General features: G+C 45.8%; 5 non-coding genes and 2 pseudogenes across 5 annotated transcripts; all 7 read right to left on the bottom strand.

Moving 5' to 3' along the window:
* Positions 1-1,984: 1,984 nt before the first annotated feature.
* LOC143726746 (U1 spliceosomal RNA) lies at positions 1,985-2,148 on the bottom strand. Its single transcript, XR_013198979.1, has one exon. It is a non-coding gene; the product is annotated as a U1 spliceosomal RNA (small nuclear RNA).
* Positions 2,149-2,582: 434 nt separating this feature from the next.
* On the bottom strand, positions 2,583-2,759 carry LOC143727347 (U2 spliceosomal RNA; annotated as a pseudogene).
* A 6,595-nt stretch (positions 2,760-9,354) lies between these two features.
* Positions 9,355-9,518, bottom strand: LOC143726747 (U1 spliceosomal RNA). The gene has a single exon (XR_013198980.1). It is a non-coding gene; the product is annotated as a U1 spliceosomal RNA (small nuclear RNA).
* Positions 9,519-9,952: 434 nt separating this feature from the next.
* Positions 9,953-10,129, bottom strand: LOC143727348 (U2 spliceosomal RNA; annotated as a pseudogene).
* A 6,602-nt stretch (positions 10,130-16,731) lies between these two features.
* Positions 16,732-16,895, bottom strand: LOC143726749 (U1 spliceosomal RNA). The gene has a single exon (XR_013198981.1). It is a non-coding gene; the product is annotated as a U1 spliceosomal RNA (small nuclear RNA).
* A 434-nt stretch (positions 16,896-17,329) lies between these two features.
* On the bottom strand, positions 17,330-17,515 carry LOC143727419 (U2 spliceosomal RNA). Its single transcript, XR_013199484.1, has one exon. It is a non-coding gene; the product is annotated as a U2 spliceosomal RNA (small nuclear RNA).
* Positions 17,516-24,171: 6,656 nt separating this feature from the next.
* On the bottom strand, positions 24,172-24,335 carry LOC143726750 (U1 spliceosomal RNA). Its single transcript, XR_013198982.1, has one exon. It is a non-coding gene; the product is annotated as a U1 spliceosomal RNA (small nuclear RNA).
* Between the last annotated feature and the right edge of the window lie 412 nt (positions 24,336-24,747).

Below are 24,747 nucleotides of genomic sequence, written 5' to 3' on the forward strand. Positions count from 1 at the left end.
ATTTCTCTGCATTTCCCACATATCATTTCCTGGCATGCTTCAGCTAAGTGCCCAAACTTTCCACATTTTCTACATAATTTGGGCATACCCTGGTAGTGAATGTAGCCTCTGTTCTCACCCAACACAATCATAGAAGGCAGATGCTTCAGGCCCTGGTAGCCCCCAGCGTCTTCCCATTGTTTAATGGGAATTCGCCAGGAGCATGTCCAAATACCATCCTCATCTAAAACCTTGACTGGCTGGCTTCGAACTGTGCAAAATCTGCCCAGCCAGACACAAATGTCCTCCCCAGTCACTGTCTCATTAAACATTCTAACAATCACAGTTTTAAGTGTGTTGTCAGAGAGCTTTTCAACAGTAAACATGGACAGCTGGGATTTAGCTACTTCAAATCTGTGCCAGAAATCATTCAGGTGGGAAACCGCTCTAAAACTAACATCAAATCCTTTGTTCAGGGGCAGAGTCACGATGCAATTCAGATCATCAGGTTTAAAATTTAGAGTTTTTTGGATCAGCTTCCTGGAGAAGTCAAGACGTGACATCCCCAGGAGCTTCCCCTCAACTTCTTTGAATAAAAAACGCACGCTGTGGTGCCTCCTCATGCCGGCACGGGCAGCCGACATGGTGGAGACACCAACAGCCTAAAACTTTAAAAAACAATAAATAAATAAATAAATAGATAAAAAGGTCTTACCTTAAAACAGAACCGGAATAAAAGCAGCTGGATCAATGTACCTCTCAAAAGTTTGGGGCTCAAGTCACTGAAGGACCCAAGCCGGAAAAACCTCCAAGAGGCGATCGCTGTCTCTACCCTAGGACCAGACACTTGATCTTAGCCAAAAGGCCGAGAAGCGATGACACAATGACGCAGAGGCGGGGGAGCCGTCAAAGGCCACGCCCACCTGGGCCGTGGCGAGAGGGTCTAAAGGTCGCCAGCAAACAAGCTCAGCTCACAGCAATACAAGCTCAGCTTGACTGTTGACACCGAAAATGGATCACAGCAGAGCGCACAACACGACACTTTGGAGTGCAACCTGGGATTTTGGACCAACAAACATTCTGCCCTAAAAGTGAGCGGGCAGACCAAAGCGTACGTCGTAGAGACTTGAAACTCTTGAGGGATGGTAGTACCCGCCCGGTCTACAACATCACCAAGGCTCGGCCCAATCGGCCCCAAGGTGGCGCTGCAGCGATCAGAAGTACGAAATGCCTCGTAACTCCTGAACCGTCCGTCGCAGACCCAAGTGTCTTACATCACCGGAATCCTTGGCTCGGGCCGAACAAGACGCAGGCCTCGGATTCGATGGTTGCGCTGGCGAGATTTTCGGGTATTTGGGATTTTGTGAAAAAGCTACTTTTGCACACTAGTCCTAGGTCTTTCGCCCGATCTGACCCAAACCGGTGCAGAAAGATTCCCTGGAGTCTGATTGCCGACAGCGATGGGGAAAAAAGTCGGAATTTCGATTCACGTTGGCGACGGGACGCCAAAACGTTGGGAGTGGGCGAGGCGGGCTTTACTTAAATGGCCATAACTCTCCAACGGAATGAGACAATTACACCCAAGTCGGTACACCTGTGCACGGGCTCAGCCTGTGCTCAGGTGAAAAGGGATGTGGCGACTGGCCACTTGGTGGCGCTGTAAACAGTAAAAACAACAACATGAATACGGCCATAGGCGACTGTATGTCAGGTGATTTTTCACACATGCACAAGGTATTAATACCACATGATAGAACTCCTCATTCGGAACAACTTTGCTTCTAGGACCACTGCTGCCAATAAAAGCGCTGGTTGAATAATGGAGATTATTTGAAGAATGATGAAAAAAAAAACTAAAAAACAGCCCTACTTTTGCAGACTGGTCCTAGGTTGAGAGTTTTACATCTCTCGATCAACCACTGCAGTTCAATTCCCTGGACTTCCTAGGTCGTTAACTACCAGAAGAAGAGGAACTCGAACAATCTGCTCTTTTAACCAGTGTGTCCAGGGGAGAGCGCGAACGCAGTCCCCCACTACCATAAATTATGCAGTCGAGATTCCCACATTTGGGGAATTCGCAGGGGTCAGCACAACCGGAGTGCAATGGCCGAGCCTCGCCCTGGGTGAACCACCTTCCTGATCATGGTGTCTCCCCTGCCAGGTAAGTATGAATTCCCAGGCCTCCCGTCAGAGGCACCGTGTCCCTCTCCGCAATCCTCACCAACGGTCGGACAATCAAACACACACCTGATTCAACTCATCAGCTCATTCGTAAAAACTCCAAGAGATAAGAGAGAGACATCAAAAACCTGCAGAGTCGGGCTCTTTTGCTGTTGTTGTTGTGGATGATGTTGTTTTCATGCTCCGGATCCATGAGCCAAAAATCAATTTCATACGCGGTCACCGGATAGTGGACGAATCAGATGTTAAACGAGATAAGAACAGAGTTGTTGTTTTTTTTTCCCTCTCACACCACCATTACCTGTATAGCATATGATCACCTACAACACCTTTAAAGCACCCATACACAGCAATATACGTTACTTCCATTAACACCTGCTGCCACACAAGACTAAAACATCTCTTTCATTGAACACAGTTTTTGGGGGTGCACCGTTCCCAGAAGTACTGCAATACCGGGTCGATGCGTGGAGTGGACGGAGCAAGCCCCTCTTCCATCTCCCAGTTCCAAAAATCAATTTAATATATGGTGCCCGGGTAGGGCACGTATCAGATATTAAACTGATAAGAACAGATTTTTTTTCTTTCGAAAAAAGTTTATTGTCACATTGTTTCATTCCATTCTTTCAATATCCATTTTTTCCTTATAAAATCACATTTTTGCACATATCTTAAAACAACAAAAAGGACATAAGTTACAGTTAAAAATCAGTTATGTTGATGTGTTGTGTAAAAGTCCATGTATGTTGTGTGTTGTTTTAAAGTAAAGGTAAAATGGATTAAAATAAAATAGGAATGCAAATATAAAACAATAAAACAATAAAATATGCCAAATAAAACATCTCTTGTACAGGATCGAGGGTGAGTCCCTATCAAGAATGTCCATTCACTCCAGGTCTCCAGAACAGGCCCCAGACTCCTCGCTTCCAGTGCCCAGCGGAGATCCCCTCTCCTCCGGCCCGCTGGCCCGCTGTTCCCGTAGCCAGAGTGGTGAGGGTGCATCTACGGGCGGCCAGGTACGGTGGCGGCCGGGACCTTCTCCGTGTGACCTCGGCCCCCCCATCCGAATAACGACGTGCGGCCCACCCTGCAGCGTTGATGTTATCCTCTGCTCGCACGCGTGGAGGGGGACCGTCACGCGTTTCCCCACCAGCAGGTTTCTGGTGACCCAGATGGCATCCTTGATGTGGTTGAGGGTGAGCCAGAGCGAGGCAAACGTTGGTGGTGTCAACTCCTTCAAGCCCTGACCCACCCCCAGGATGGCGAGCTTATAGTCCACCTGGGCCCCACCCGCTGGCAGGCACGGGAAAAACAGGGGGCCTGTCTTGGCCCACAGGTCCCGCGCAGCGCCGCACTCCCAGAGCAGATGTTGAACGGTCTCCGGGGAACCACATCCGGACCGTGGGCAGGTGGAGTTTTTGGCCATGCCTCTGGAGTGCATGACCGCCCTGACCGGGAGGATCTCATGAGCCACCATCCACGACAGGTCCTTAAGCCTGTTCTGGAGAGCTGGGTGGGCTGCGTTCCTCCAAACGTCTTTGGCCTCACCTAGTGTGAGGCCTGGAACTGGACTCACCGATTCTCGATCCTGCACAAGAGAGACGAGAGACTTGTGATTAGTTAAAACAGTGGCATCATTTGTTTCTAAAAGATATTTCTTTAAAAATTTCTTAATAAAACTATGCTCTTTTGACAAATTAAAAGACACTGGACTTTTAAGATCAATGGGTAAAATTTTCAAACTTCTTAGGTATGACCCCATCCAGAATCGGGTCATGGCTGCTGTCTTGTGTTCTCTGGATGGGGTCAGTGCATACTGGATATGGAGGGCGGCAAAGCGGCTGCCTAAAAACAGGTGGGGGTCTGGGAGGCCTTTCCCGCCATTCTCTTTTTTCTTTTTAACGACCTCCCTCTTGATTCGTTCCCACTTGGACCCCCACAGGAAATAAAATACCGCCCTCTCCAACTTAGCCAGGAATCGTCTTGGGGGACTAAAAACAGAACAGACAAGTAAAATTAGTGGTAAAATCACTGCTTTAAAAATTAAAATCTTGCCTTCTAACGTCAGTTGTCTTAGTCCCCAAAAGCCCAGTCTTTGTCTGACTTTCCCTAACATGTCAGTCCAGTTTCCTGGTCCTCCACCCTCCCTGTCAAATTTTACTCCTAAAATTTTCAAATCCTTTTCTTTAAAATCCAAATCTAGTCCTCCTGTGTCCACGTCGCCCCACGGCCCGAAGAGCAGGGCCTCGGACTTACTCCTGTTAAGCTTGGCGCCCGAGGCCCGACCGTACCAGTCAGTCAAGTCCATTGCTCTTCGTACTGATAAAAAGTCAGTCGCTAAAAGGGTCACGTCATCCATATATAAAACGCAGGTCGCCGTCAGTCCACCAGTTCCTGGGATATCTAGTCCTTTAATCCATTTATCCCTTCTCAAGATCTGTGCCAGTGGCTCAATACAAGCCACATACAGAAGGGGAGATAAAGGACACCCCTGACGGACACCGCTGTGGATATTTACAGCTTTGGAAAGATGCCCATTTGCAAGAAATTTGCTGCTTAAGCCCTCATACAGCAGTCCCACCCAAGCTATAAACCTCTCTGGAAAGCCCATTTTTTGCAGTACCTGAAGGAGGTACTGGTGCGAGACCCGATCAAAAGCTTTTTCAAAGTCTAAATTTAGGACTACAAGCCTAATGTTTCTGTCTCTCGCATAACAGATGGCGTCTCTGATCAGTACCAGGCTGTCCGTGATCTTCCTGCCGGGCACAGCGCAAGCTTGATCCAGGTGGATTACGTCCTCTAAAACAGTCGACATGCGTGTAGCTAAAATCTTACTAAAAAGTTTACAATCATAATTTAAAAGAGTGATTGGTCGCCAGTTTCTCAAGTCAGTCTTGTCTCCTTTTTTGTACAGTAATGTAACTATCCCTACTCTAAAGCTGTCTGGAAGTCTGTCAAGAGTCTCAAATTCTTTAAAAACTGTAAGTAAGTCATGTGCTAAAATGTCCCAGAAAGTCAGATAAAACTCAAAGGGGAGTCCGTCCATGCCCGGGGACTTCCCCTTCTTAAAACCCTTTAAAGCTTTTTCCAATTCTAAAAGATTAAAATCCTGGGATAAAAGCACATCTGGACTCTTAACTTTTTTATCTAAAAACCCTAAAACTTCCTCTAAGATGCCATTGTGTACCTCTTTAGTGCCGTATAAATTACTGTAAAAACTTTCAATTTCCCCTAAAATCAGGTCAGTTGTATTTACTTCCCCCCCTCTAAAAGTTTTTAAAATATTGATCGACCCTCCCCGAGCTATTGTCTTTTTAAAAAAATACCTGGTACACTTCTCTCCTTCCTCTAACTCCCTTTCTCTACATCTTAAAATGACACCTTTGCTCTTTGTTTCAGACAGATCTGACATTTCTTTCTTTACTTCTTTTATTTCATTTGTAAAATCCAATCCATTGTTTAAAAGGTTAAAATATCTCTGCAGTCTTTTTTGCAACCCCATCATGCGTCTTTTTTCTTTATTCTTTTTTTCTTTTCCAATTTGTTTAAAAAACCGTCCTGTCCTTTGTTTCACCATCTCCCACCACTGTGCACGTGAGTCGTAAAAGTCCTGGAGGGTCTGCCATTGGCTGAACTGCTCCCTATACTCACTAACCACTTCCTCGTCCTCTAATAGGGAACAGTTCAGCTTCCACAGCCCTCCCCCTGCAGTCACACCCGTGGGGAGTGAAAGAGTGCAAGACAGCATCATGTGGTCGGAAAAAAAGAGGGGGGTCAATGTAGCATCGGTCGGCGGGAGGTCCCTGGTAAAAATATAGTCAATTCGAGAGGCTCTGGCACCGTCACCACTGAACCAGGTGAAGCCTTCCTCTCTTTGATGCATTGTTTTAAAACAGTCAACTAACTTAAAATCTTTGACTATATTTTGTAATAAAACCGATGTCTTGTCGACCTTAAAATCCTCTCCTACCCTCCTTCTGTCCTTTTTTGATAATACACAATTAAAATCCCCTGCTACCACTAGGGGAGCCCTGCCTAGCATGTGGGGTTGCAAGTCTTCTAAAAGCTCATACCTGTTATTTTTTTCAGTAAAACCATACATATTTAAAATGTTAAGATCCTTACCTAAAAAAGTCAGATTTGCTAAAATTGCCCGCCCGTCCCTCACCACAGTGCTGCCCTTCACCAAAAGGTTGGGATTTTTTATTAAAATAGCAACACCGTCATTTTTGTTAAAATTGGACCCACTCCAAATGGAAAATCCTGGGGTCCAAATCTCCTCCCACTTCCTGTAATTTGTTAAAAAGGGCAAACCACATTCTTGCAATAAAAACACATCTGACTTAAAAGTTTTTAAAAAGGATAACACACTCTGTGCTCGCAAAGTAGACCTCACACTTCTCACATTGATTGTAGAGATAGTGAGGGCCATGAGCAGTATGGTTAAAAATACAAGCATTAATAGAAGGATAAAACCAAAAGACTGCAGAAAGTTACATTAAAATCATGTTATGTCATGTAGCACTTGCTTCTCCCTTTCCCCAGAAAAACTGGGATCAGGAGGGCAAATGCTCGCCGCCTCAGAGTCCACAGAGAGAACCTCTTGTGGCTCCTTCGGTGACGATGTTCTAAGCTTAACGTGCAAAAAGGAGACTTCATTGGGAGATTCTGCGGGCCACATACGGTCTAGATCTAACGAAGAGGAACTATCTAGCCGATGCGATGCCCGCAGCCTTTTCTCCTCTGTTTGAAGCAGAGGAGATCTCGCAGACCTTTTTTGCACCTGAGCATTGGGGAGTGAACCCTCGGATTCACCCCCACTATCCACCACACTAACCTCCGATACGGTGTAGAGTGAGGAAGCCGTTGCATCCTCCTCCTCCTCCTCCATTTTGTTTTCACTTCTCTCTTGTTGGGGAACGGCTTCCTCACTCTGTTCGCTGTTAAAACTTGACTCCGCCCCTGTGGCCGCCCCACTTCCTTCCTCCTGCCCACTCCCTGAGGCTGGCTGGGAAATAGAATTTCCCGCCAAAACCTCAGGGACCGCCTCCTCCTTCCTTTGCTCTTTTGTTTGTTCCACATGTGGGGCGGCCATTTTGTTGCCTTTCAGTTTGTTGGCAAAACTTTTAGGGCAATCTCTGTAGAGATGGGATGACTCCCCACAGAGGTTGCACCGCCTGCCATTGGTACACTCTTCAAAAGTATGACCAATTTCTCTGCATTTCCCACATATCATTTCCTGGCATGCTTCAGCTAAGTGCCCAAACTTTCCACATTTTCTACATAATTTGGGCATACCCTGGTAGTGAATGTAGCCTCTGTTCTCACCCAACACAATCATAGAAGGCAGATGCTTCAGGCCCTGGTAGCCCCCAGCGTCTTCCCATTGTTTAATGGGAATTCGCCAGGAGCATGTCCAAATACCATCCTCATCTAAAACCTTGACTGGCTGGCTTCGAACTGTGCAAAATCTGCCCAGCCAGACACAAATGTCCTCCCCAGTCACTGTCTCATTAAACATTCTAACAATCACAGTTTTAAGTGTGTTGTCAGAGAGCTTTTCAACAGTAAACATGGACAGCTGGGATTTAGCTACTTCAAATCTGTGCCAGAAATCATTCAGGTGGGAAACCGCTCTAAAACTAACATCAAATCCTTTGTTCAGGGGCAGAGTCACGATGCAATTCAGATCATCAGGTTTAAAATTTAGAGTTTTTTGGATCAGCTTCCTGGAGAAGTCAAGACGTGACATCCCCAGGAGCTTCCCCTCAACTTCTTTGAATAAAAAACGCACGCTGTGGTGCCTCCTCATGCCGGCACGGGCAGCCGACATGGTGGAGACACCAACAGCCTAAAACTTTAAAAAACAATAAATAAATAAATAAATAGATAAAAAGGTCTTACCTTAAAACAGAACCGGAATAAAAGCAGCTGGATCAATGTACCTCTCAAAAGTTTGGGGCTCAAGTCACTGAAGGACCCAAGCCGGAAAAACCTCCAAGAGGCGATCGCTGTCTCTACCCTAGGACCAGACACTTGATCTTAGCCAAAAGGCCGAGAAGCGATGACACAATGACGCAGAGGCGGGGGAGCCGTCAAAGGCCACGCCCACCTGGGCCGTGGCGAGAGGGTCTAAAGGTCGCCAGCAAACAAGCTCAGCTCACAGCAATACAAGCTCAGCTTGACTGTTGACACCGAAAATGGATCACAGCAGAGCGCACAACACGACACTTTGGAGTGCAACCTGGGATTTTGGACCAACAAACATTCTGCCCTAAAAGTGAGCGGGCAGACCAAAGCGTACGTCGTAGAGACTTGAAACTCTTGAGGGATGGTAGTACCCGCCCGGTCTACAACATCACCAAGGCTCGGCCCAATCGGCCCCAAGGTGGCGCTGCAGCGATCAGAAGTACGAAATGCCTCGTAACTCCTGAACCGTCCGTCGCAGACCCAAGTGTCTTACATCACCGGAATCCTTGGCTCGGGCCGAACAAGACGCAGGCCTCGGATTCGATGGTTGCGCTGGCGAGATTTTCGGGTATTTGGGATTTTGTGAAAAAGCTACTTTTGCACACTAGTCCTAGGTCTTTCGCCCGATCTGACCCAAACCGGTGCAGAAAGATTCCCTGGAGTCTGATTGCCGACAGCGATGGGGAAAAAAGTCGGAATTTCGATTCACGTTGGCGACGGGACGCCAAAACGTTGGGAGTGGGCGAGGCGGGCTTTACTTAAATGGCCATAACTCTCCAACGGAATGAGACAATTACACCCAAGTCGGTACACCTGTGCACGGGCTCAGCCTGTGCTCAGGTGAAAAGGGATGTGGCGACTGGCCACTTGGTGGCGCTGTAAACAGTAAAAACAACAACATGAATACGGCCATAGGCGACTGTATGTCAGGTGATTTTTCACACATGCACAAGGTATTAATACCACATGATAGAACTCCTCATTCGGAACAACTTTGCTTCTAGGACCACTGCTGCCAATAAAAGCGCTGGTTGAATAATGGAGATTATTTGAAGAATGATGAAAAAAAAAACTAAAAAACAGCCCTACTTTTGCAGACTGGTCCTAGGTTGAGAGTTTTACATCTCTCGATCAACCACTGCAGTTCAATTCCCTGGACTTCCTAGGTCGTTAACTACCAGAAGAAGAGGAACTCGAACAATCTGCTCTTTTAACCAGTGTGTCCAGGGGAGAGCGCGAACGCAGTCCCCCACTACCATAAATTATGCAGTCGAGATTCCCACATTTGGGGAATTCGCAGGGGTCAGCACAACCGGAGTGCAATGGCCGAGCCTCGCCCTGGGTGAACCACCTTCCTGATCATGGTGTCTCCCCTGCCAGGTAAGTATGAATTCCCAGGCCTCCCGTCAGAGGCACCGTGTCCCTCTCCGCAATCCTCACCAACGGTCGGACAATCAAACACACACCTGATTCAACTCATCAGCTCATTCGTAAAAACTCCAAGAGATAAGAGAGAGACATCAAAAACCTGCAGAGTCGGGCTCTTTTGCTGTTGTTGTTGTGGATGATGTTGTTTTCATGCTCCGGATCCATGAGCCAAAAATCAATTTCATACGCGGTCACCGGATAGTGGACGAATCAGATGTTAAACGAGATAAGAACAGAGTTGTTGTTTTTTTTTCCCTCTCACACCACCATTACCTGTATAGCATATGATCACCTACAACACCTTTAAAGCACCCATACACAGCAATATACGTTACTTCCATTAACACCTGCTGCCACACAAGACTAAAACATCTCTTTCATTGAACACAGTTTTTGGGGGTGCACCGTTCCCAGAAGTACTGCAATACCGGGTCGATGCGTGGAGTGGACGGAGCAAGCCCCTCTTCCATCTCCCAGTTCCAAAAATCAATTTAATATATGGTGCCCGGGTAGGGCACGTATCAGATATTAAACTGATAAGAACAGATTTTTTTTCTTTCGAAAAAAGTTTATTGTCACATTGTTTCATTCCATTCTTTCAATATCCATTTTTTCCTTATAAAATCACATTTTTGCACATATCTTAAAACAACAAAAAGGACATAAGTTACAGTTAAAAATCAGTTATGTTGATGTGTTGTGTAAAAGTCCATGTATGTTGTGTGTTGTTTTAAAGTAAAGGTAAAATGGATTAAAATAAAATAGGAATGCAAATATAAAACAATAAAACAATAAAATATGCCAAATAAAACATCTCTTGTACAGGATCGAGGGTGAGTCCCTATCAAGAATGTCCATTCACTCCAGGTCTCCAGAACAGGCCCCAGACTCCTCGCTTCCAGTGCCCAGCGGAGATCCCCTCTCCTCCGGCCCGCTGGCCCGCTGTTCCCGTAGCCAGAGTGGTGAGGGTGCATCTACGGGCGGCCAGGTACGGTGGCGGCCGGGACCTTCTCCGTGTGACCTCGGCCCCCCCATCCGAATAACGACGTGCGGCCCACCCTGCAGCGTTGATGTTATCCTCTGCTCGCACGCGTGGAGGGGGACCGTCACGCGTTTCCCCACCAGCAGGTTTCTGGTGACCCAGATGGCATCCTTGATGTGGTTGAGGGTGAGCCAGAGCGAGGCAAACGTTGGTGGTGTCAACTCCTTCAAGCCCTGACCCACCCCCAGGATGGCGAGCTTATAGTCCACCTGGGCCCCACCCGCTGGCAGGCACGGGAAAAACAGGGGGCCTGTCTTGGCCCACAGGTCCCGCGCAGCGCCGCACTCCCAGAGCAGATGTTGAACGGTCTCCGGGGAACCACATCCGGACCGTGGGCAGGTGGAGTTTTTGGCCATGCCTCTGGAGTGCATGACCGCCCTGACCGGGAGGATCTCATGAGCCACCATCCACGACAGGTCCTTAAGCCTGTTCTGGAGAGCTGGGTGGGCTGCGTTCCTCCAAACGTCTTTGGCCTCACCTAGTGTGAGGCCTGGAACTGGACTCACCGATTCTCGATCCTGCACAAGAGAGACGAGAGACTTGTGATTAGTTAAAACAGTGGCATCATTTGTTTCTAAAAGATATTTCTTTAAAAATTTCTTAATAAAACTATGCTCTTTTGACAAATTAAAAGACACTGGACTTTTAAGATCAATGGGTAAAATTTTCAAACTTCTTAGGTATGACCCCATCCAGAATCGGGTCATGGCTGCTGTCTTGTGTTCTCTGGATGGGGTCAGTGCATACTGGATATGGAGGGCGGCAAAGCGGCTGCCTAAAAACAGGTGGGGGTCTGGGAGGCCTTTCCCGCCATTCTCTTTTTTCTTTTTAACGACCTCCCTCTTGATTCGTTCCCACTTGGACCCCCACAGGAAATAAAATACCGCCCTCTCCAACTTAGCCAGGAATCGTCTTGGGGGACTAAAAACAGAACAGACAAGTAAAATTAGTGGTAAAATCACTGCTTTAAAAATTAAAATCTTGCCTTCTAACGTCAGTTGTCTTAGTCCCCAAAAGCCCAGTCTTTGTCTGACTTTCCCTAACATGTCAGTCCAGTTTCCTGGTCCTCCACCCTCCCTGTCAAATTTTACTCCTAAAATTTTCAAATCCTTTTCTTTAAAATCCAAATCTAGTCCTCCTGTGTCCACGTCGCCCCACGGCCCGAAGAGCAGGGCCTCGGACTTACTCCTGTTAAGCTTGGCGCCCGAGGCCCGACCGTACCAGTCAGTCAAGTCCATTGCTCTTCGTACTGATAAAAAGTCAGTCGCTAAAAGGGTCACGTCATCCATATATAAAACGCAGGTCGCCGTCAGTCCACCAGTTCCTGGGATATCTAGTCCTTTAATCCATTTATCCCTTCTCAAGATCTGTGCCAGTGGCTCAATACAAGCCACATACAGAAGGGGAGATAAAGGACACCCCTGACGGACACCGCTGTGGATATTTACAGCTTTGGAAAGATGCCCATTTGCAAGAAATTTGCTGCTTAAGCCCTCATACAGCAGTCCCACCCAAGCTATAAACCTCTCTGGAAAGCCCATTTTTTGCAGTACCTGAAGGAGGTACTGGTGCGAGACCCGATCAAAAGCTTTTTCAAAGTCTAAATTTAGGACTACAAGCCTAATGTTTCTGTCTCTCGCATAACAGATGGCGTCTCTGATCAGTACCAGGCTGTCCGTGATCTTCCTGCCGGGCACAGCGCAAGCTTGATCCAGGTGGATTACGTCCTCTAAAACAGTCGACATGCGTGTAGCTAAAATCTTACTAAAAAGTTTACAATCATAATTTAAAAGAGTGATTGGTCGCCAGTTTCTCAAGTCAGTCTTGTCTCCTTTTTTGTACAGTAATGTAACTATCCCTACTCTAAAGCTGTCTGGAAGTCTGTCAAGAGTCTCAAATTCTTTAAAAACTGTAAGTAAGGCATGTGCTAAAATGTCCCAGAAAGTCAGATAAAACTCAAAGGGGAGTCCGTCCATGCCCGGGGACTTCCCCTTCTTAAAACCCTTTAAAGCTTTTTCCAATTCTAAAAGATTAAAATCCTGGGATAAAAGCACATCTGGACTCTTAACTTTTTTATCTAAAAACCCTAAAACTTCCTCTAAGATGCCATTGTGTACCTCTTTAGTGCCGTATAAATTACTGTAAAAACTTTCAATTTCCCCTAAAATCAGGTCAGTTGTATTTACTTCCCCCCCTCTAAAAGTTTTTAAAATATTGATCGACCCTCCCCGAGCTATTGTCTTTTTAAAAAAATACCTGGTACACTTCTCTCCTTCCTCTAACTCCCTTTCTCTACATCTTAAAATGACACCTTTGCTCTTTGTTTCAGACAGATCTGACATTTCTTTCTTTACTTCTTTTATTTCATTTGTAAAATCCAATCCATTGTTTAAAAGGTTAAAATATCTCTGCAGTCTTTTTTGCAACCCCATCATGCGTCTTTTTTCTTTATTCTTTTTTTCCTTTCCAATTTGTTTAAAAAACCGTCCTGTCCTTTGTTTCACCATCTCCCACCACTGTGCACGTGAGTCGTAAAAGTCCTGGAGGGTCTGCCATTGGCTGAACTGCTCCCTATACTCACTAACCACTTCCTCGTCCTCTAATAGGGAACAGTTCAGCTTCCACAGCCCTCCCCCTGCAGTCACACCCGTGGGGAGTGAAAGAGTGCAAGACAGCATCATATGGTCGGAAAAAAAGAGGGGGGTCAATGTAGCATCGGTCGGCGGGAGGTCCCTGGTAAAAATATAGTCAATTCGAGAGGCTCTGGCACCGTCACCACTGAACCAGGTGAAGCCTTCCTCTCTTTGATGCATTGTTTTAAAACAGTCAACTAACTTAAAATCTTTGACTATATTTTGTAATAAAACCGATGTCTTGTCGACCTTAAAATCCTCTCCTACCCTCCTTCTGTCCTTTTTTGATAATACACAATTAAAATCCCCTGCTACCACTAGGGGAGCCCTGCCTAGCATGTGGGGTTGCAAGTCTTCTAAAAGCTCATACCTGTTATTTTTTTCAGTAAAACCATACATATTTAAAATGTTAAGATCCTTACCTAAAAAAGTCAGATTTGCTAAAATTGCCCGCCCGTCCCTCACCACAGTGCTGCCCTTCACCAAAAGGTTGGGATTTTTTATTAAAATAGCAACACCGTCATTTTTGTTAAAATTGGACCCACTCCAAATGGAAAATCCTGGGGTCCAAATCTCCTCCCACTTCCTGTAATTTGTTAAAAAGGGCAAACCACATTCTTGCAATAAAAACACATCTGACTTAAAAGTTTTTAAAAAGGATAACACACTCTGTGCTCGCAAAGTACACCTCACACTTCTCACATTGATTGTAGAGATAGTGAGGGCCATGAGCAGTATGGTTAAAAATACAAGCATTAATAGAAGGATAAAACCAAAAGACTGCAGAAAGTTACATTAAAATCATGTTATGTCATGTAGCACTTGCTTCTCCCTTTCCCCAGAAAAACTGGGATCAGGAGGGCAAATGCTCGCCGCCTCAGAGTCCACAGAGAGAACCTCTTGTGGCTCCTTCGGTGACGATGTTCTAAGCTTAACGTGCAAAAAGGAGACTTCATTGGGAGATTCTGCGGGCCACATACGGTCTAGATCTAACGAAGAGGAACTATCTAGCCGATGCGATGCCCGCAGCCTTTTCTCCTCTGTTTGAAGCAGAGGAGATCTCGCAGACCTTTTTTGCACCTGAGCATTGGGGAGTGAACCCTCGGATTCACCCCCACTATCCACCACACTAACCTCCGATACGGTGTAGAGTGAGGAAGCCGTTGCATCCTCCTCCTCCTCCTCCATTTTGTTTTCACTTCTCTCTTGTTGGGGAACGGCTTCCTCACTCTGTTCGCTGTTAAAACTTGACTCCGCCCCTGTGGCCGCCCCACTTCCTTCCTCCTGCCCACTCCCTGAGGCTGGCTGGGAAATAGAATTTCCCGCCAAAACCTCAGGGACCGCCTCCTCCTTCCTTTGCTCTTTTGTTTGTTCCACATGTGGGGCGGCCATTTTGTTGCCTTTCAGTTTGTTGGCAAAACTTTTAGGGCAATCTCTGTAGAGATGGGATGACTCCCCACAGAGGTTGCACCGCCTGCCATTGGTACACTCTTCAAAAGTATGACCAATTTCTCTGCATTTCCCACATATCATTTCCTGGCATGCTTCAGCTAAGTGCCCAAACTTTCCACATTTTCTACATAATTTGGGCATACCCTGGTAGTGAATGTAGCCTCTGTTCTCACCCAACACAATCATAGAAGGCAGATGCTTCAGGCCCTGGTAGCCCCCAGCGTCTTCCCATTGTTTAATGGGAATTCGCCAGGAGCATGTCCAAATACCATCCTCATCTAAAACCTTGACTGGCTGGCTTCGAACTGTGCAAAATCTGCCCAGCCAGACACAAATGTCCTCCCCAGTCACTGTCTCATTAAACATTCTAACAATCACAGTTTTAAGTGTGTTGTCAGAGAGCTTTTCAACAGTAAACATGGACAGCTGGGATTTAGCTACTTCAAATCTGTGCCAGAAATCATTCAGGTGGGAAACCGCTCTAAAACTAACATCAAATCCTTTGTTCAGGGGCAGAGTCACGATGCAATTCAGATCATCAGGTTTAAAATTTAGAGTTTTTTGGATCAGCTTCCTGGAGAAGTCAAGACGTGACATCCCCAGGAGCTTCCCCTCAACTTCTTTGAATAAAAAACGCACGCTGTGGTGCCTCCTCATGCCGGCACGGGCAGCCGACATGGTGGAGACACCAACAGCCTAAAACTTTAAAAAACAATAAATAAATAAATAATAAATAAATAGATAAAAAGGTCTTACCTTAAAACAGAACCGGAATAAAAGCAGCTGGATCAATGTACCTCTCAAAAGTTTGGGGCTCAAGTCACTGAAGGACCCAAGCCGGAAAAACCTCCAAGAGGCGATCGCTGTCTCTACCCTAGGACCAGACACTTGATCTTAGCCAAAAGGCCGAGAAGCGATGACACAATGACGCAGAGGCGGGGGAGCCGTCAAAGGCCACGCCCACCTGGGCCGTGGCGAGAGGGTCTAAAGGTCGCCAGCAAACAAGCTCAGCTCACAGCAATGCAAGCTCAGCTTGACTGTTGACACCGAAAATGGATCACAGCAGAGCGCACAACACGACACTTTGGAGTGCAACCTGGGATTTTGGACCAACAAACATTCTGCCCTAAAAGTGAGCGGGCAGACCAAAGCGTACGTCGTAGAGACTTGAAACTCTTGAGGGATGGTAGTACCCGCCCGGTCTACAACATCACCAAGGCTCGGCCCAATCGGCCCCAAGGTGGCGCTGCAGCGATCAGAAGTACGAAATGCCTCGTAACTCCTGAACCGTCCGTCGCAGACCCAAGTGTCTTACATCACCGGAATCCTTGGCTCGGGCCGAACAAGACGCAGGCCTCGGATTCGATGGTTGCGCTGGCGAGATTTTCGGGTATTTGGGATTTTGTGAAAAAGCTACTTTTGCACACTAGTCCTAGGTCTTTCGCCCGATCTGACCCAAACCGGTGCAGAAAGATTCCCTGGAGTCTGATTGCCGACAGCGATGGGAAAAAAAGTCGGAATTTCGATTCACGTTGGCGACGGGACGCCAAAACGTTGGGAGTGGGCGAGGCGGGCTTTACTTAAATGGCCATAACTCTCCAACGGAATGAGACAATTACACCCAAGTCGGTACACCTGTGCACGGGCTAAGCCTGTGCTCAGGTGAAAAGGGATGTGGCGACTGGCCACTTGGTGGCGCTGTAAACAGTAAAAACAACAACATGAATACGGCCATAGGCGACTGTATGTCAGGTGATTTTTCACACATGCACAAGGTATTCATACCACATGATAGAACTCCTCATTCGGAACAACTTTGCTTCTAGGACCACTGCTGCCAATAAAAGCGCTGGTTGAATAATGGAGATTATTTGAAGAATGATGAAAAAAAAAACTAAAAAACAGCCCTACTTTTGCAGACTGGTCCTAGGTTGAGAGTTTTACATCTCTCGATCAACCACTGCAGTTCAATTCCCTGGACTTCCTAGGTCGTTAACTACCAGAAGAAGAGGAACTCGAACAATCTGCTCTTTTAACCAGTGTGTCCAGGGGAGAGCGCGAACGCAGTCCCCCACTACCATAAATTATGCAGTCGAGATTCCCACATTTGGGGAATTCGCAGGGGTCAGCACAACCGGAGTGCAATGGCCGAGCCTCGCCCTGGGTGAACCACCTTCCTGATCATGGTGTCTCCCCTGCCAGGTAAGTATGAATTCCCAGGCCTCCCGTCAGAGGCACCGTGTCCCTCTCCGCAATCCTCACCAACGGTCGGACAATCAAACACACACCTGATTCAACTCATCAGCTCATTCGTAAAAACTCCAAGAGATAAGAGAGAGACATCAAAAACCTGCAGAGTCGGGCTCTTTTGCTGTTGTTGTTGTGGATGATGTTGTTTTCATGCTCCGGATCCATGAGCCAAAAATCAATTTCATACGCGGTCACCGGATAGTGGACGAATCAGATGTTAAACGAGATAAGAACAGAGTTGTTGTTTTTTTTTCCCTCTCACACCACCATTACCTGTATAGCATATGATCACCTACAACACCTTTAAAGCACCCATACACAGCAATATACGTTACTTCCATTAACACCTGCTGCCACACAAGACTAAAACATCTCTTTCATTGAACACAGTTTTTGGGGGTGCACCGTTCCCAGAAGTACTGCAATACCGGGTCGATGCGTGGAGTGGACGGAGCAAGCCCCTCTTCCATCTCCCAGTTCCAAAAATCAATTTAATATATGGTGCCCGGGTAGGGCACGTATCAGATATTAAACTGATAAGAACAGATTTTTTTCTTTTGACATATTTTTATTGTGCCATTTCATTCATTTATACATCATATCATTTTTACAGAATGTTCACATGCTTTTTTGTTCTTTGTTCTTTTGTTTTTGAAGCGATAAAACAGTTCCATTTGCCCATGTACATATATATATATATATATACATACACATACACACACATATATATATAAATACATACACGTATACATATATACATATACAGTACATATACTTTTTTTAAGTAAAAGAAAAGCATTCTGTTAAAAATAAAAAATTAAGTAAGGTATGAATAAAAAAGGTAAAATATAGAATAAATATACCGATAAAACAATAAAAAAATAAAATAAAAAAAAAAACAGAGTTTAAAAGCTCTCTCTTCCATTGTACAGGAGTGGGTATGTCCTTATAACCATTTTAAACCTCCACTCAGCTCTTCAGAACCAGTCCCAAGGACCCAACCCTTCTGGGCCCGGAGGAGATCCTCTTGAACCGAGGCGCCGCTGCTCCACCTAAGATGTTGGGGGGCATCTACGGGCAGTCAGGGCTCGTGGCTATGGGGACCTTTTCCTGTGAAGCTCTGACCCCCACATCCGAATGGCGACATGCGGTGTAATCCTGCAGCCTTGACTTAGCCAGCTGGATGGTGGCGTGGAGGGACACCTGCATGCGCTTCCCTACCAGTAGGTTTCTGGAGGTCCAAATGGCGTCTTTGATACAGAGGATGGTGAGCCATAGCTTTGATGGTGTTTTAGCTGGTGTTTCATCTTGGCTCACCCCTCCTCTCCCCATAGGGTAGTCTGGGACCCCCCCTACTGGCAGGTACGGGAATTGCTGGGGGCCAGCTGTTGCCCACAGGTCCCTCACAGAACTGCACTCCCAGAGGGCGTGCCTCACGGTCTCGGGCGCGCCACACCCGGGCCGCGGGCAGATGGGATTCTCTGACATGCCTCGGGAGTGCATCACGGCCCTGACCGGGAGGATCTCATGGGCAGCCATCCAAGCCAGGTCTCGGTGTCGGTTATGAAGAGCTGAGTGGGATACATTTCGCCAAACCTTTTGGGCTTCACCTAGAGTGAGCCCGCGCACTGGACACACTTGTTCCCGTTCCTGCACAAGGGAGAGGATAGAGCGGTGGTTGGTTAAAACAGTCACTCTTTCTTTTTCCAAATTAAAATTCTTTAAAAACTTTTTTATATGAGTGTATGCAGGGGGTTGGTCAAATGCAAGTGGTGTTGTCAAGTCTGTTGGTAAAATATTGATGGATCTTAAAAAAGACCCCACCCAGAACCGGGCCATGGCTGCTGTTTTGTCTTGTCTGGATGGGGTCAGGGCATACTTTAGGTGTAGTGCAGTGTATTTGGCTCCTAAAAACAAGTGAGGGTCCGGTACGCCTTTTCCTCCATTTTTTGGTGCTTTCTTCATAATTCCTCTTTTTAGCCTCTCCCACTTGGACCCCCACAGGAAATAAAACATGGACCGGTCCAGAGATACAAGAAAGAATCTAGGGGGGAAAAAAACAGAACATAACAATAAGAACAGTGGTAAAATCACCGCTTTTAGAATTAAAACCTTCCCTTCAACTGTCAGCTGTCTCAGTCCCCAGAACCCCAATTTTTTCCTCACTTTTCCCATCACATCATGCCAATTTCCACTCCCTCCCCCGTCTCTGTCAAATTTTATGCCCAGTATTTTTAAGTCTGTCTTTTTAATAGTGATGTCCAGTCCAACAGTCTTGCTAGGTTCCCATGGGCCATAGAACTGTGCCTGGGTCTTTTCTCTGTTCAGTCTAGCTCCAGACGCTTTCCCAAACCAGTCTGTCAAGTCCATGGTCCTCTGTATTGATAAAACGTCAGTGCATAAAAGGTTAACATCATCCATATATAAAACAGTCTTTGCAGTCAGTCCTCCGGTCCCGGGTATGGTCAGTCCCGTTATCCACTTGTCCGTTCTCAAGACCTGCGCTAGGGGTTCGATGCAAGCCACATACAGGAGAGGAGATAACGGACAGCCCTGACGGACACCGCTGCGTATATCTATCGCTTTTGAAAGGTTCCCATTAACTAGGATTCTGCTGGTTATGTCCCTGTACAGCAATCCCACCCAAGCTAAGAATCTCCCAGGAAAGCCCATTTTCCCCAATACTTGAAACAAGTAATGGTGCGAGACTCTGTCAAATGCTTTTTCAAAATCTAGGTTTAAAACTATCAGCCGAATATTTCTGTCTCTCGCATAACAGATGGCATCTCTTATCAGTACGAGGCTGTCCGTGATCTTTCTCCCAGGGACGGCGCAGGCTTGATCCGGGTTGATCAATTCTGCTAAAACTCTTGACATTCGTGTTGATAAAAGTTTACTAAAAAGTTTACAGTCAAAGTTTAAAAGGGTTATAGGACGCCAGTTTTTTAAATCTGTCTTGTCGTCTTTTTTGTGTAAAAGTGTCATTATACCCATTCTAAAACTGTCTGGAAGTCGGTCGAGGTTATCAAAGTCATTAAAAACAGCCAGTAAGTCTTGTCTTAAAATGTCCCAAAAGGTCAGATAAAATTCTAGAGGGAGTCCGTCATCTCCAGGGGATTTCCCGTTTTTAAAATTTTTTAAGCTTTTGTCCATCTCAAGGAGGTTAAAATCATTTGTCAGACCTGCACTATCTTTTACAGTTTTCTCTATAAAGGTTAGTGTTTCATTTAAAATACCATCATCAATTACCTTTTTTCCATAGAGTTCCTCATAAAAACTTTCTACTACTGTTAAAATACCATTTGTGTCTGTCATCATTTCTCTTTCTTTGTTTCTCAATTTCACCATTGCTCCACCTCTATTAAGTATTTTCTTAAAAAAGTATCGTGTACATTTCTCTCCCTGCTCTATTTCCTTTTCTTTACTTCTCAGAATAATTCCTCTACTTTTAACTTCTGCCAATTCAGACATTTCCTTTTTGACGTCTTTTATTTCATCCTTAAAGTCGAACCCCTGATTAAAAAGATGAAAGTAGCGTTGTAGCCTCTTTTGCAGTCCCACCATTTGTCTATATTCTTTTCCTTTTTTCTTTTTCCCTGCCCATCTAAAAAAAGTCTTGGTCTTTCCCTTCACCATCTCCCACCACTGTGCTCTTGAATCATAGAAGTCTTGTAGGGTCTGCCAATTGCTGTACTGCTCCCTGTATTCTTTTACTATCTCCAGGTCTTCCAACAGGGAGCAGTTTAGCTTCCACAGACCTCTACCTGTTGTCAAACCGGGAGGAAGTGATAGGGTGCAAGATAGCATAGTGTGATCAGAAAAGAAAAGTGGGGTTAATCTGGCATCCAATAAAGACCAGTCTCTGGTAAAAATATAATCAATGCGGGAAGCTCTGGTGCCATCACCACTGAACCAGGTGTGGCCCACATTGTTGGGATGCATGGATTTGAAAACGTCAGTCAGTCTAAAATCTTTTATTATATTTTGCAGTAAAACTGTAGTCTTGTCCTTTTTAAAATCCTCCCCTGCCCCTTTCCTATCTTTCCTCTGTAAAACACAATTAAAATCTCCTGCGAAAATTAAAGGAGTCTTTCCTAGTAAGTGGGACTGCATATCTATTAAAAGGCTGTATCTGTCATTTTTTTCTGTGTTCCCGTAAAAGTTTAAAACATTAAAATCCCTCCCTAAAAAAGTCAAATTGGCTAAAAGGGCCCGTCCGTCTCTTAATATTGTGCTCCCTTTCACCAATATTTGTGTGTTTTTTATCAGGATGGCTACTCCGTCTGCTTTATTTTGATTTGAACCACTCCATAAGGAGGGTCCTTGCTGCCATTGGTCTTCCCACTTCTTGTAGTCTTTTAAAAAGGGTAAGGCACATTCCTGTAGTAAAAAGACATCAGAGGGTTGTGTACTTAAAAAATTTAAAACTGTTTGTGCTCTCATTTGTGACATCACACTTCTCACGTTTAAAGTGGAGATAGTGATGGTCGTGAGCATTAAAATGAGTATAAAAGAAGACAGATACAACATTTTAAAAAATTTAAAAACAACTATCCATTAAAAAACAGATTTCCTTGTAAAACAAACTCTTCCTGCGTTCCCACCAAAGGGGAGGCAGGGGAATGAGTTTCTTTCCCTTCTGAATCACAGGGTGAGCTCCTGGGTGTGGATGATTTCAGCTCAATCGATAAGAAAGAAATCTCATTTGCTGTATGACTTGGGAATAATCTATTCAGGTCGTCTGACGAGGAGGAGTCAGAGAATCTTCCTATTTTATCTTTATCGGTTTCTTTCAAGAGAGGGGAATGTGCCGCTCTCTTTTTATTTATCGATTGAGCACAGGGGAGTTGCTCACTTAATTGACTTTTTGTTTGTAACTCGTCTGTATCCTCCCCTGCATTTTCACTTACCTCTGTGTTGTCTTCATCTGTCCCTTCCATTTGATCTTCCTCACCTTGTTTTACTTCACTCCTTTGCTCCACCCCTTCGTTACCTCTGTCATCTGCTTTCTCTCCACCAATCACAGGGTTTGGCGGGAGATTTGAATCTGGCTCCGCCTCCTCGTTATCCTGTTGCACTCTCTCCTCAACCGCCATTTTGTGTGCTTTAACTTTGTTGGCAAACGATTTGGGGCAATCTCTGTAGAGATGGGAAAAGTCTCCACAAAGATTACACCTTCTGCCATTGGGACATTCGTCAAAAGAGTGTCCAATTTCTCTACACTTGTTACAAAAGACTTTCTGGCATGCTTTTGTTGAAGCATGCCAGAAAGTGCCCCAACTCCCCACATCGCCGGCAGAGTTTGGGCATCCCCTGATAGTGGATGTAGCCCCTGTTTTCTCCCAGAACTATCATTTGTGGCAAATGCCTCAGACCTTGGAAGCCCTGGGGGTCTTCCCATTGCTTAATGGGGACCCTCCAGGCACAATTCCAAATACCGTCTTCATCATAAACCTTCATAGCCTGGCCCCTCACAGTGCAAAATCTTCCCAACCATGTACAAACATCTTCTCCATTTACAGTCTCATTGAACATCCTAACAATAACCACTTTTTGTGTGTTATCAGTTAGTTTCTCCACTTTAAACATGGAGAACTGGGTCTTATGTGTGTCAAAGAGTTGCCAGAAGTCATTTAACAGTGCTGCATTCTTAAAACTCACATCAAAGCCTTTGTTAAAAGGCAGGGTCAGAATGCAATTCAAATCCACGGGGGTAAACCCTAAACATTTCTGCATCAGTTTCCTAGAAAAATCTAGTCTGGACATTTCCAACTTCTTTCCATCTTTTTCTAAAAAACTAAAACGCACGCTGTGGTGCCTCCGCACGCCGGCACGGGCAGCCGACATGTTGGAGGCACCAACAGCCTAAAAATAAACAATAAAATAAAATACAAATAAATAATAATTCAATTAACAATAAATAAATAAATAGATAAAAAATCTTACCTTAATACAGTACAGAAGTAAAAGCAACTGGATCAATGTACCTCCTAAAAGTTGTATGGCTCAGGATACAGGGTGATCTTGAGCCAAGAAACCTCCAAGAGGCGATCGCTGTCTCAACCAGTGACCAGACACTTGATCTTAGCCAAAAGGCCGAGAAGCGATGACACAATGACGCAGAGGCGGGGGAGCCGTCAAAGGCCACGCCCACCTGGGCCGTGGCGAGAGGGTCTAAAGGTCGCCAGCAAACAAGCTCAGCTCACAGCAATACAAGCTCAGCTTGACTGTTGACACCGAAAATGGATCACAGCAGAGCGCACAACACGACACTTTGGAGTGCAACCTGGGATTTTGGACCAACAAACATTCTGCCCTAAAAGTGAGCGGGCAGACCAAAGCGTACGTCGTAGAGACTTGAAACTCTTGAGGGATGGTAGTACCCGCCCGGTCTACAACATCACCAAGGCTCGGCCCAATCGGCCCCAAGGTGGCGCTGCAGCGATCAGAAGTACGAAATGCCTCGTAACTCCTGAACCGTCCGTCGCAGACCCAAGTGTCTTACATCACCGGAATCCTTGGCTCGGGCCGAACAAGACGCAGGCCTCGGATTCGATGGTTGCGCTGGCGAGATTTTCGGGTATTTGGGATTTTGTGAAAAAGCTACTTTTGCACACTAGTCCTAGGTCTTTCGCCCGATCTGACCCAAACCGGTGCAGAAAGATTCCCTGGAGTCTGATTGCCGACAGCGATGGGGAAAAAAGTCGGAATTTCGATTCACGTTGGCGACGGGACGCCAAAACGTTGGGAGTGGGCGAGGCGGGCTTTACTTAAATGGCCATAACTCTCCAACGGAATGAGACAATTACACCCAAGTCGGTACACCTGTGCACGGGCTCAGCCTGTGCTCAGGTGAAAAGGGATGTGGCGACTGGCCACTTGGTGGCGCTGTAAACAGTAAAAACAACAACATGAATACGGCCATAGGCGACTGTATGTCAGGTGATTTTTCACACATGCACAAGGTATTCATACCACATGATAGAACTCCTCATTCGGAACAACTTTGCTTCTAGGACCACTGCTGCCAATAAAAGCGCTGGTTGAATAATGGAGATTATTTGAAGAATGATGAAAAAAAAAACTAAAAAACAGCCCTACTTTTGCAGACTGGTCCTAGGTTGAGAGTTTTACATCTCTCGATCAACCACTGCAGTTCAATTCCCTGGACTTCCTAGGTCGTTAACTACCAGAAGAAGAGGAACTCGAACAATCTGCTCTTTTAACCAGTGTGTCCAGGGGAGAGCGCGAACGCAGTCCCCCACTACCATAAATTATGCAGTCGAGATTCCCACATTTGGGGAATTCGCAGGGGTCAGCACAACCGGAGTGCAATGGCCGAGCCTCGCCCTGGGTGAACCACCTTCCTGATCATGGTGTCTCCCCTGCCAGGTAAGTATGAATTCCCAGGCCTCCCGTCAGAGGCACCGTGTCCCTCTCCGCAATCCTCACCAACGGTCGGACAATCAAACACACACCTGATTCAACTCATCAGCTCATTCGTAAAAACTCCAAGAGATAAGAGAGAGACATCAAAAACCTGCAGAGTCGGGCTCTTTTGCTGTTGTTGTTGTGGATGATGTTGTTTTCATGCTCCGGATCCATGAGCCAAAAATCAATTTCATACGCGGTCACCGGATAGTGGACGAATCAGATGTTAAACGAGATAAGAACAGAGTTGTTGTTTTTTTTTCCCTCTCACACCACCATTACCTGTATAGCATATGATCACCTACAACACCTTTAAAGCACCCATACACAGCAATATACGTTACTTCCATTAACACCTGCTGCCACACAAGACTAAAACAT

Source organism: Siphateles boraxobius, unplaced genomic scaffold (genome assembly GCF_051911475.1).
Source record: "Siphateles boraxobius isolate OS27281-9 unplaced genomic scaffold, OSU_SipBor_1 77, whole genome shotgun sequence".
Classification (NCBI taxonomy): Eukaryota; Metazoa; Chordata; class Actinopteri; order Cypriniformes; family Leuciscidae; genus Siphateles; species Siphateles boraxobius.